Raw genomic sequence first — 11391 nt, forward strand, 5'->3', positions numbered from 1 at the left:
AAGTGGGGGTAACCATAAGATGCAGATCCTACTTTCCCACAATTGGCTTACCCCAGTTAGCCTGTAAATGTGCTTATAAGTCCATAAGTGATCCTGCAGACCTATTGTGCCACCCACTTAAATAGCCCTTTACACATGTCTCAGGCTTGCCACTGCAGCCTGTGGAAGTAGTTGTAACTTCCACTTCTGCCTGGCAAAATATACCTCTTGCCAGGCCCAAACCTTCCTTTTTAATAATATGTCACCCCTAGGATAGGCCCTGAACAGCTCAGGGGCAAGGTGCAGTGTATTTAAAACATTAGACATGTAATTTTATGTTTCACTTGTCCTGGTGGTGAATTTTGAAAATGCCACTTTTAGAAAGTTGGCATTTTCCTGCCCTCACCATTTAGTGCCTGTACCCTGCCTCTAGGTCAAATGACTTAGTGTAGCTGACAGTTGGGCTTTGTGTATTCCACCTAGACAGCCACACACAATAGAGAGCTGAGATGTGTCTGGATGGGCCATCTCTGGCAGTATGGGAGGCCGGAGCTGGGCACAGCCCTACTTACACTTGAAAAGGTTGTGTGCTACCTCAACACAAAGGCCTGAATACCCCCTTAGTTAGACTGTGAGCTAGGACAGGGAAGGTAAGAAGCCTGTGCACTTGCACTTCAAGTGGAAGTCTCAAGAAGCTTCTCTCACTTCAAATGAATGCTCAGATATAAATATTGGACACCAACTCTTCAGTACACTAATGGACTTGTGGGAGACTCTGCCAGGAAGGACTGCTGTGCTGCTGAAATGACTGCCACTCTGGTGGACTGCTGCCCTGAAGCACTGCTGCCTGCTGTGCTGATCTGCTGCCCTCTTGCCTGAGTGAGAAGGTCTGGACCTGCAACCTGAACCCAGGACCACCCGAGTTTCTTAAAGGCTATTCTCTTGCAGCCAACTCCTGGATTTTGCAACTGTGAGTTGTGCCTCCCAAGTCCTGGACCCTAGGAAGTGGGCCTGAAGATGTTCTGCCAGCCCATCTATAGATCCAGCAGAAACAACGCACCTCTTCTGCTGTACAGCTTAACCTAGAGCAGCACTAATGCTTTGCGGATTCTACCAGCACAATGAGTCCACATCAATCTCACAGCCTGCATTGGAACCACTGCTGCATGATGCATCCTTGATACAGGACCTCGCATTGCAAAACTCTTGCCAATGGCAGACTCAGTGACGACGCAGGTTCCCATATAGCTGTCTTACAGCTCCTTGAAACTGACACATCGCCTTGGCTGCTCTACACATCTTCGACAACAGAATTCATATCTCAAGCCCTCATTGACAGGAGCTTAAAAAATGACACAGGACCTCAATCGCAGCTCCGCAGCCCCTCGAAACCTAAGCATCTCCTCTGCTGCGTGCCACATCCTCAGCATAGGACCTCAAAATGCTCTGCAACTGGATTTAAGTGGCTCTTGTTTAGTGGGACTAACTGGGTCCCTGTAGCCAGCCTGCTCTCCATGGAAATAAGCCTGAAATTGTTGCTTTGTCCCTTCTAGCACGATCAGATATCCACTGTTGGAGCTTTGTGCTTTTTGGTGCTGTTTCCACTGAAATGTTTAAACCTGCATATCTCCTGTTCTACTGATTTGATTTTGTTTTGTTTTGGCATTATTTTATTTCTTAAAAAATACTCTATTCTTCTAATCTAGTGCAGGATCCTTTTGTGGTGTGTTTTCACTTTGTTACTGTTTGAAGTGTTGCACAAATTCTTTACACATTGCCTCTGAGTTAAGCCTAACTGCTCTGTTCCAAGCTACTCAAGTGTTCAGAACAGGTTAATTTAGGGTTTGCTTGTGACTTTACCCTGACAAGAATTGTGGTACCTGCTTAAGCTGGGTTTCACCCCGTTCAATCAGTGACCCAATTTCTTAAATCTACCCTTCCTCAAATTTCTTTTGTAATGCCTGGTTCTCATGTAACATCCTCTGATGCCCTTGGTGCTATATAAACTTGTGCAGGATAGTATAGAACCCCCAAAAGGGTTTAGTATGGCGCCCTGCCACTTGAGTAGTGGCTTAGCTATCACCAGTACAGCAGGTGCTACCGTGGCATTGAGGAACAGGTAAAAAGGGATCACAGTTTTAACCTTTTCGGTTTTACCATAAACGTACCATAAAACTTGTCCTATAAAATGTAAACTAAGGCAGTTGGAATAATAGCAATAAAAAATAACCATGTATTAAAGGCAGCCTTCTAAATGATGACAACGTTTGAGCATCCCACCGCGTAACCACAAGCCTTAAATATCTAGGATGCATTATTACTTAGAGCATTATTATTTTTGTACAACGTGTAGCAGTTTATCATATCAAATTTGCATTGTGATTGATGTTTCTTTGGTGAACATGCAAAGTATGCTGTCTCTAATGCACATACTTATAAATGCTTCATTAAATGTATTAGCAAAAGCCACACAAATGAGGGACTGAATGGAGAATAAACCACACATTCACCCCCAGTCAAGAGATATGAGTTAAATCCATTGTTCTTTTGCTCACCAAGCCACCTCAGTTTAGATCCAGCCATATGCAAATCTGCCTTGACCATGCTCCTCCCTGGACCAAAACAAGTAATCTAGGACCGGTTTCAGGGAATCATCCCTCATCAGTCAGGCTAGCTTGAAACCAGTGGCACAGTGAACCCACGTCTGGGCACACCCGGTGCAATTAGGGTGAGAAAGCAACACACACACACACAAATGATGGATAGATGTGGAACAAATCAAACATTCACCCCAGTCAAGAGATCTGGGTTAAATCCATTGTTCTTTTGCTCACCATGCCACACTAGTTTAGACCAAGACATATGCAATTCAATCTTGACCCTTTTGTATTTTAAAACAAATGTGAATGAGCATAGATATTAGAAGCTGAGCTCAAGTCTAGTTAATATCCAGAAACAAATACAGTCAAGCACTTGGCATATAATGAGTCAAAGTTAAACTTGTCATGGTAATCTCTTGATTTAAAGGCAAGAGAGAATCATGAAAAATTAAAGGACAGACAAACATGGAGTCTGCTCTCTAAAGAAAGGCAATAAGGTCTGGCTCACATCCCTGAAACAGTATGTTATATACCTTTTCAAATAATCTTGCTGTCAATGTGGCGTGAAACAAAAAATACATGAAAACATCCAGTGATAAAACAGGAAACATATTACATGGAAAATAAGAACACCAAACTGCATGAATAATAAGTAATGAGCTTTACCCTAAAAAGCAGCAAAAACGGAGCACTTGAAATTCCATGCGCAACCTCCACTAGCCAAAAAAAGTTGCCTTGTAAAGATACTGTTGAGCCTCGCTCTTTCCTCCAGGAACATCACACACAAGAAAAATAATTCAATTTATCGTACATGAGAACAGAACGTAAAATTGCCTGAATTAAGAATATGCTCAAGGAAACATTTTTAATCGAACTGAGCAGAAGGAAAAATGAGAAAGCACATTTTAAATGTACACAATATGACACATTAAAATAGATGATGTCAAATTTAAAAGCCTTGGTATAAGAGGAAGAGAGGGAGTGGGCCCCTCTGTTGGAGGTAATGTTGAGAGGAGGGATCATTGACACACATACTATGGTTATTTTGAAAGCTACGATTGTTCTGGTCTTTGGTGTTCACTACAATTGCACACATCACCGGGTCTGAACTAGCTTGAGTCTGAGTGGGTCTCCCCTGTTGTGTTAGTGAAGAAAACATCGGGCTTGTTGAGGTTATGTGCCAATACAAGGTCTGTTAACAAATAAATTATTGTGGATTGTCAAACCCTTCTGAAAATTCAGGAACTGTTGGCACCACTTGAATGAGCTAGTTTTTTCACCTTCTTGGATAGCAACTCTGCATATCAGAAGATTGAGCTGGAAGAAGGATGCTAATATTTGACTAAAATGTATCACTCCTGATGGAGCTTTTACATTTGTAAGGATGCTATTCGGTTTGCGGTCAGCTACATCATTCTTCCAAAAAATCATGTTTAGTTATTTTGATAGTATGGATGATCCTATTGCATTTCAGGATTACATTTTTTGCAAATGCTGACACAGTTGAATCACATAATTCGAGATTGTTGGAAGTGTAACAAATTTTACATGAGAGGGGTTTGACTTTGCAAATGGAAAAATGTAACTTTCTTACACATTATTTGGGCCATGTCATTTCTAGCAAGGGTATTTCTCCTGAACAAAGATTCTACATACACATTCAATCAAAGATCAATTAAGATCTTATTTGGGATTGTATAAGCTTTACTCCAGGATTGTTAACAAGTTTCCGCAAATAGTTTTACCCTTGAGGAACTTCCTCAGGAAGGAAGAAAAATTGACTCGGACAAGGGAACATCAAATGGCTTTTGATAAGCTCTAAATGTTCATTGTTAATCCCCTATCATTATAATCACAAGTTAAGATGTGTGCTGTATGTTGGTGATAGTGCTGAAAGTTTGCGAGCAATATTATATCAAGAGTGTCAAGGTGCTTAGACCACTGTTGCCTTTGCTTCAAAACCTTTGTCTTGCTCTGAATCTCAATATTTTACTATTGAAACGGAGGCTTTGGTGTGTGCGTGGTAAGTTGAACATTTTAAAACCTAGCAGTGGGGAAAAGAGTTTACCATTGAAATTGATCACAAATCCATAGCAACTTTACTCAATAGTAATGGTACTGGGAAAGCTTCTGTTCGCCTAGTCAGAATTTTGTCCAAAACATATGACTATAATCTTTGAGCTGATTACATCCCAGGCTCTTGCAATATCATTGCTGATTGTTTACCTAAATGATATAGCTTAGTTTCTGAAAATAGGTCAGAAGTTATTGAAGAATGTGTGGTAGCTTCTGTAGAAACGCGAACCAAGAAACTTGTCAGAGAGGTATTTTGGAGGCCTTACTTGGATTGTCAAATTTCTGGACTTGTTAGGCAGTGTTCCATCTCAACCTACCACAGATACCACCATTCAATTTATAAGTGAATGTTTTCTTAAAGAAGGGTTGCCTTCTAGTATTGTTTCTGATAATGATAAACAATTTACTTCCTGTAAGTTGCAAAAGTTCTTTAAGGACAAAGAATTTTCCACCATGAAGGGTCTTGTTGAAAGGTTAACAGAGTTTTAGTTGAGGCAGTACAGGCGGCCATGGCTGACAAGGTTGATGTTAAGAATTTGTTGCAGAATAAATGTGGGCATATAATTCTTCTCCCAATTTACTTTCTGGGTTTTCTCCTTTTTCCATGCTTAAGGGTGTAATCCATTGCATGTCTTTTAACCCTTCATTGATTAAACTGGAGTTACCTGTCCTGAACCTTTACAAGATGTATCAAAAAAATGTAACTATTGTTGCTCTAAAAAGGAGCTCAGATTATGCAACATTTACTAATTTGAGTTGAGGGTGGGTTATTGCAACAAAAGCAGGTTGCCCTATCATGTAAAAAAAAGTGTTGATGGAGAAAAAATCTAAGGGATTTTCTGATTTTCGTTCACAATTTCCTTCTTTTGCAGATTCCAATGTCAATTCCCTACTTAACATTATGTCTTCGGGTGCATGTGATATCTCTCAAGTTTTGGGTAAAGTAATGCCCAAATTGGAGGTACAAGGTATTTCAAATAAAAACTTGAAGGTTGATTTAAGACCTTTGTCAGGTCTAGGAAATGGACCCTGAACAACTGGTAGAGTCAGCTGTGATGAACTCCCGCCCAAAGAGAGAGATAGGAGCACCTAAGAAATTTGCTGATGTTAGTGGGGGTAAATATTGTAAAGGGACATCTGGGTGAGACTGGAGAACAACAGAGCAAAATAAATAACCCCTATTCTGTATTGTAACCTACCGAATGCACTGTAATGGGATATACACTAACATTCTTGATCAAGGTTTACAGAATGACCCAGTGTATTGGGCACTTTTGCATTAAAGGGCATTCTGTGTGGGGAAGGGAGTGGTGAGGGGAAGACCACCATGAAGCGTAGGACTGTGGCTTGGGTACACAGAGATTGTTGAACTTTTAAAGGGATCCGTTGGCCCTGATCGATACTGCAGTGTGCCGGCCAGCTTGCTTGTTTACAATTGTAGTATCCTACCTGTAGAGGAATGCTTCTCTGACTTTCATCATCAGTGTTGTATGTTGCCTAGTGATGACTTCTCTGTGGGTTGATTCTTAGAATGTATAGGGTTGAAATGTGAATACCCACAGCATGAAAAGATACATGGAAAATGCTGTGCGTATCGGCAAAAAGTGTTTAAATAAAGACGCTCTAAGAATTTTGGTGTTGTTGCTTGGAAACACGAAGGAGACTCCTGCTGATGTCCTCAAGCGGAAAAGAGGTATTAATCCAATAGGATTATTCGCTGGCTGTGCATGTGCAGACATTACACTGGACTGGGGACCAACATAAGCAGGAGAACGGCACCCAAAGTTTGCACACAAGTCAAAATCCGCACGCAGTCCACAAGTCCACCAATGGCTGGAGCCACCCAGCGAGCTACCCTGAGCAAAACCCCAAATAAATTGAAAGTTCTCACCAGGGGTTTGTCGCCAAGTAAGTTTGGAATGGCAAGCTTCTTCATCTTTATCAGTAAGACAACGTAAGATGTCCAACACAATTAAAAGCCAGAGTCGTGACACAGCTCAGATCACAGGAGTTGATCGCAGCAGACGCGAAGAAACGGGGATCCGACAGCACTAAGAGGTAGACTGTTCAGAGGACATTTCAGCAGCAGACCGCTTAGTGAAGGAGATTTCCAAGATGAAATTCCAGCAAATTAATTGTAGAAATCGCAGCTCGCAGAAGGTTTGCCCCATCCTCGTTGCAAACACTTTGTAGTAACGACACTGGAGCCAAGGTAAGCTGTGAAGTTTATTAGTTGGCTACACGCTTGTGGAGCATGAAGCAGAAGCTCCACCAGTTTCAAGCAACTCAACTGTATTCACATTTCAACCCTAAACATTCTAAGAATCAACCCACAGAGAAGTCATTACCAGGCAAAATATAACACTGATGATGAAAGCCAGAGAAGCATTCACCTACAGGTAGGATACTACAACAATGTGTACTGACTGTATATATTGATCATTATATCTGATGTATGCTGAGCAATTTCAACAAACAGATGTTTTCAAAAACAATCTTGTAAAGGGAGGAAATCAGGGGTGGCTCCTTCTCAAGAATAGAGGCGCATCGCCCCGCCTGCTACCAGTGCAGCAGGCAAGCACAAATATATAAAATGGCACATCAATATGCATGCAATGATATTTGCCAGTGTACAGTTCGAGGGTGGGGCTGAATCCTGCATATGCAGGATGACAGCACTGTTCTACAGTGCCCATGTCAGAAAGGCCAGCAGTTTTGCACCGGCCGACCCAACATGCTCAGTGCAGAGCACATCGAAAGGCTTTGAAACAGCATGGAAATTGCTGGCACAGGCCCCTGGCCTCAAAATGAGTGCTGGGTTAGCCTGCATCAACCAATCCTGGAGCTACTCTCATGCTAATGAGAGCAGCTCCAGGATTGGCTGTATCACGTTCCATTTAGTAGGAAGGGAAGTCCTTCCCTCTCCTGCTCGTGGACAACCAGGATCTGATTCCTGGCAGAGAAGTGCTGAATCGGTCGTGCTCCTGCTCATTTCGAAAAGTTGTGCGCCATCTCGCTCACCATAATTTTTTTATTTTAGCCGCCACTGGAGGAGATGTGTTGTATTTTGAAATTTGCATATGCATTGCTATACTGTTTTCTGTCAAAGTATAGCAGCATTGCTTTTAACCCTTTTCTTCTTTTTTTGTGTTTCTTTATGCCTCGTGTCCCTTCCATGAGACCATGTTCTAGAATTGTTTTCCTTACCTCCTCGTCAGTCGGAAGTTAGCTCCTCCACTGGGCGGTTTGCTCTTGTAAACGATGGAAGGGAACAAAACCGCAGAAGTAGGGCATTCAAAGTTAGTTTATCAGGGAACGTCCCATAAAGATCAGGTTCTTATGAAAGCTGTTGAATAAATGGCTTTTAAAGGCTGAATGTTTGGGTCGATCCTTCAATGGCTTGAAGTAAGTGTGATCTCTTCCATAAGTCACACAGGAGTCAGAAAGATTCGCCGTCTAAATCACAAAAAAGAGACAGAACGAAAAAGTCACTTAAGAAAATAAAAAATCTTGTACTCAGTTTTCATAACAGAAGTATTTTGTATTTTAATATTCAAATGAAAGGCAGAATAGAAGCCTGTTAACCAGGATTTTAATTACCAGGCTAGAATGACAGGACACAAGATATACTGGAGCAGTGGAAAAGAAGCCAGATCTTCACACGTGATAATGCTGCCTCAAGCAGCTGGATTGCAGCCTGGTTTTTCAGACCGTCATTGCTAGACTGGATCAGCTGGTTCAGAGTTTGGTCTTCTGCCAGTGGAAACGAGAAAGAGGTAGGAGATTGCTGGAGCGGGTTTATTTTAGAAAATTTGTATACCCTCTCCATTCTGCATGTTTACATTAATCAGAATAGTTAACTAATAGTAATTGTACTAATTGAAATGCTGTGGATATTTACCAACCTTACTAATATATGAAACACAAGTGGGAATTGCATCTGCATGGCTTAATTAATATGTAAACTAAATTGTGTTCGCATATTAATGATAGATAATTAGAATATCGCATGATATATGTTGCTTTCGTGATGTATTTGTGATTTGTGCTTTATAAAGTGAGTATAACCCGCAATGAGTGTTACTTTTAACTACACACACATATGGGTATTAGTGAGGGAATAACATTTTATTAGTCATTTCTATGTATTAACTACGTTTTTGTGTTTCTTTGCTTAAGTTGACCATTCGGGCCTAGTTAAAATGGCCGACTTTTGTATTCGATGAAACATGAGCTACTTCATATGGTCGTGAGTGAAGTGCGCCTGCGCCAACATCAGCAACAATGGCCTCGTCCTGACTGGAGCATGCTGTACTCATCAAGGTCGCACTAGGAAAAGTGCCAACCCTACAGACAAAAGACTTTCTTTAAAAACCGGAACTAGCAAGTGTGATGACACCATGGACTAAACCTTATTAGAACTTTGTAGGACGACCCCTAAGTAGCCAATCAGAACAGTCTAAAACTCATTCTTGTTACAATTTGACATTGAAATCACTATAAAAATCGATAGAATAGTGAGGATGTACGGTCGCTCTTTCCATTTCCTGACGTTATGCTGAAAGAGAGGACGGTGACGCTGCAGGACAGCTGTTTCCCTGAATCTTTGACGGACTGATCGAATGCCTAATTTCCTGATAATCAGAACTTTTGCATTTAAAGGGCATTGAGTGACAGAACGACTGAATTTGACTTAGAGGACAACATTTAGCCAGAATAGGTAAATATGATGGTCAGCTGCTTAATCAATTAATGACTTTATTTGCATCATTTAGATAAAATTTAACTTGTTTCATTACAGAAATGTGTTGGGTTGTTTATTTCTAGAAAATGTATTGATGTAAAGAAATTATAGAATTAGAAACCGCCTAAACCAGCAACTAGTTGATCCATGGCCTATCCATGGGAGGAATACCAAAAGGTGATGTTTAGGCCTTAATGAGGTAGAGAAAGTTAGGTGAATCTATTGCTCATTAGGGACAAAACGGGAATTTCCTTTCATTCCAGCGAATGGAACAATCACCTCTTTAGAAAGCAGACCGATAGAGAATGAATGTTGGTGTTATGGGCCCCACCAGTGAATGAAGTGATTGAGTGTGTTGGTGAAGATCTATAGTCTGTGACGAAGGGAGGGATTTTGCATTCCGCGCTGCATCAGTTTTTCTGGTAGCAGAATGATGGTTAACTATTGTTTTGGTTTGGTGATTTTTGTGTGTACATTGCTTATTGATTATTGATTGGTATTGGTTTATGTACTAACACTCTATGTTGAGTTACGTTGAGTTTTACATTGTTTGCACGGCTTCTGGGATGTGGGAAGTCGTAAGTTTGTAACGGTTCCGTAGTAGAGCAGAGGTAAGCGCTGCTCTCGGGAAAGACGGAATTGTGGTTGCCCGTAGGTACACGGGAAAAAGTGTAGCAATTGAAGTTGCACGGCGCATTGTCTGGGTTCGGTTCGGTAGCATCGTCGTGTGTTGCCATTAGTGATATTTCCTGTATGGGAGAAGAGTGTATGATAGCGAAGGTTACCTGGTCTTAGGTACCAGGAATCCAAATGGCATCCCAATAACGCTTATCATCAGGAAGGTAGCAGGTGTTCTCTGAGCTTGTTAGAAGGACAAAGTAGAGGGAAGCGCTGCTTTCTTAACGAATGTCATAATTCTGTAGTAGGGCAGAGGTAAGCGCTGCTCTTGAGAAAGACAGAAGTCTGTGTGAATGTTCTACATTTTTTCTGTATGACAGTGTGTGTATGTAAAGGTATTCCAATTAAATGCAAAACTCTAGTGTTATTTCTCAGGAGCATTGGGTCTCCAACTAGGTGTCTTAATCCTAGAGAAGCGGTTAGTGGATGCTTGGTAGAAGGGTAAGGTAGAGGGATGAGCTACTTTATCAACGGAAGTAATGATTCCGTAGTAGGGCAGAGGTAAGTGCTGTTCTCGAGAAAGACGGAATTCTCGTGAGAAAGGTCTATTGCTGTTCTTTGGTTAGCGAAGCGGACAATGGAGATGTTTTTATGCTGTTACTAATAGAGTTGTACAAATTGAAACAAAACTTACTGAGCAGATTTTGTGAAGGAGGGGTCAGCAAGGAGCAGGAGCTGCTGCAGCGGCTGCTGACGTCAGAACGACCGCGCTGGGACTGGACAGTCGGTCGGAGGCGTAAAACACGGATTGGTGCGTTAGTGTGAAGCCGCGCTAGTAGTGGAGAAATACAGGGTGACGTAAACGCTCCCTATTGGTGCTTTGGTGTGAGTCGCGCTGGGATTAGAGGATTGTGACAGTGACGTAGACGCCCCTGATTGGTGCGTTAGTGTAAACCACGCTGTGATTGAATAGAATAGCGGTACAGTGATAAAGGAGACTAGCGATACACGGAAAACAAGAAAATGTATTACGAACCACCATACAAGGAGAAAAAGACATGGTTTGGTAGGATTAAGAAGTGGTTTAAGAAAGACAAACCGGTCAAGACTAGGGAAGGACAGTTACTTCCTCCACCAAAAACCCCCGTATCTTTAATGATTGCAAAATATGGATATCATACTTGTATTTGGTTAGATAATTGGGTAAAATATACCAGGGACGATGGAGTCCTGGCATTTCCCGAACACAGTTCCTTTAACTTGGCTGTCTTAAGAAATTTGAGAGAGAAAATGATGTATCTAGAACCAAGACCTAGACCAACACAATTTGAGGCATTGACAGAGTCGGAAGATTAAATGCTTGAAGGAGAAAGA

This window comes from Triturus cristatus, chromosome 6, assembly GCF_964204655.1.
Source record: "Triturus cristatus chromosome 6, aTriCri1.1, whole genome shotgun sequence".
Classification (NCBI taxonomy): domain Eukaryota; kingdom Metazoa; phylum Chordata; class Amphibia; order Caudata; family Salamandridae; genus Triturus; species Triturus cristatus.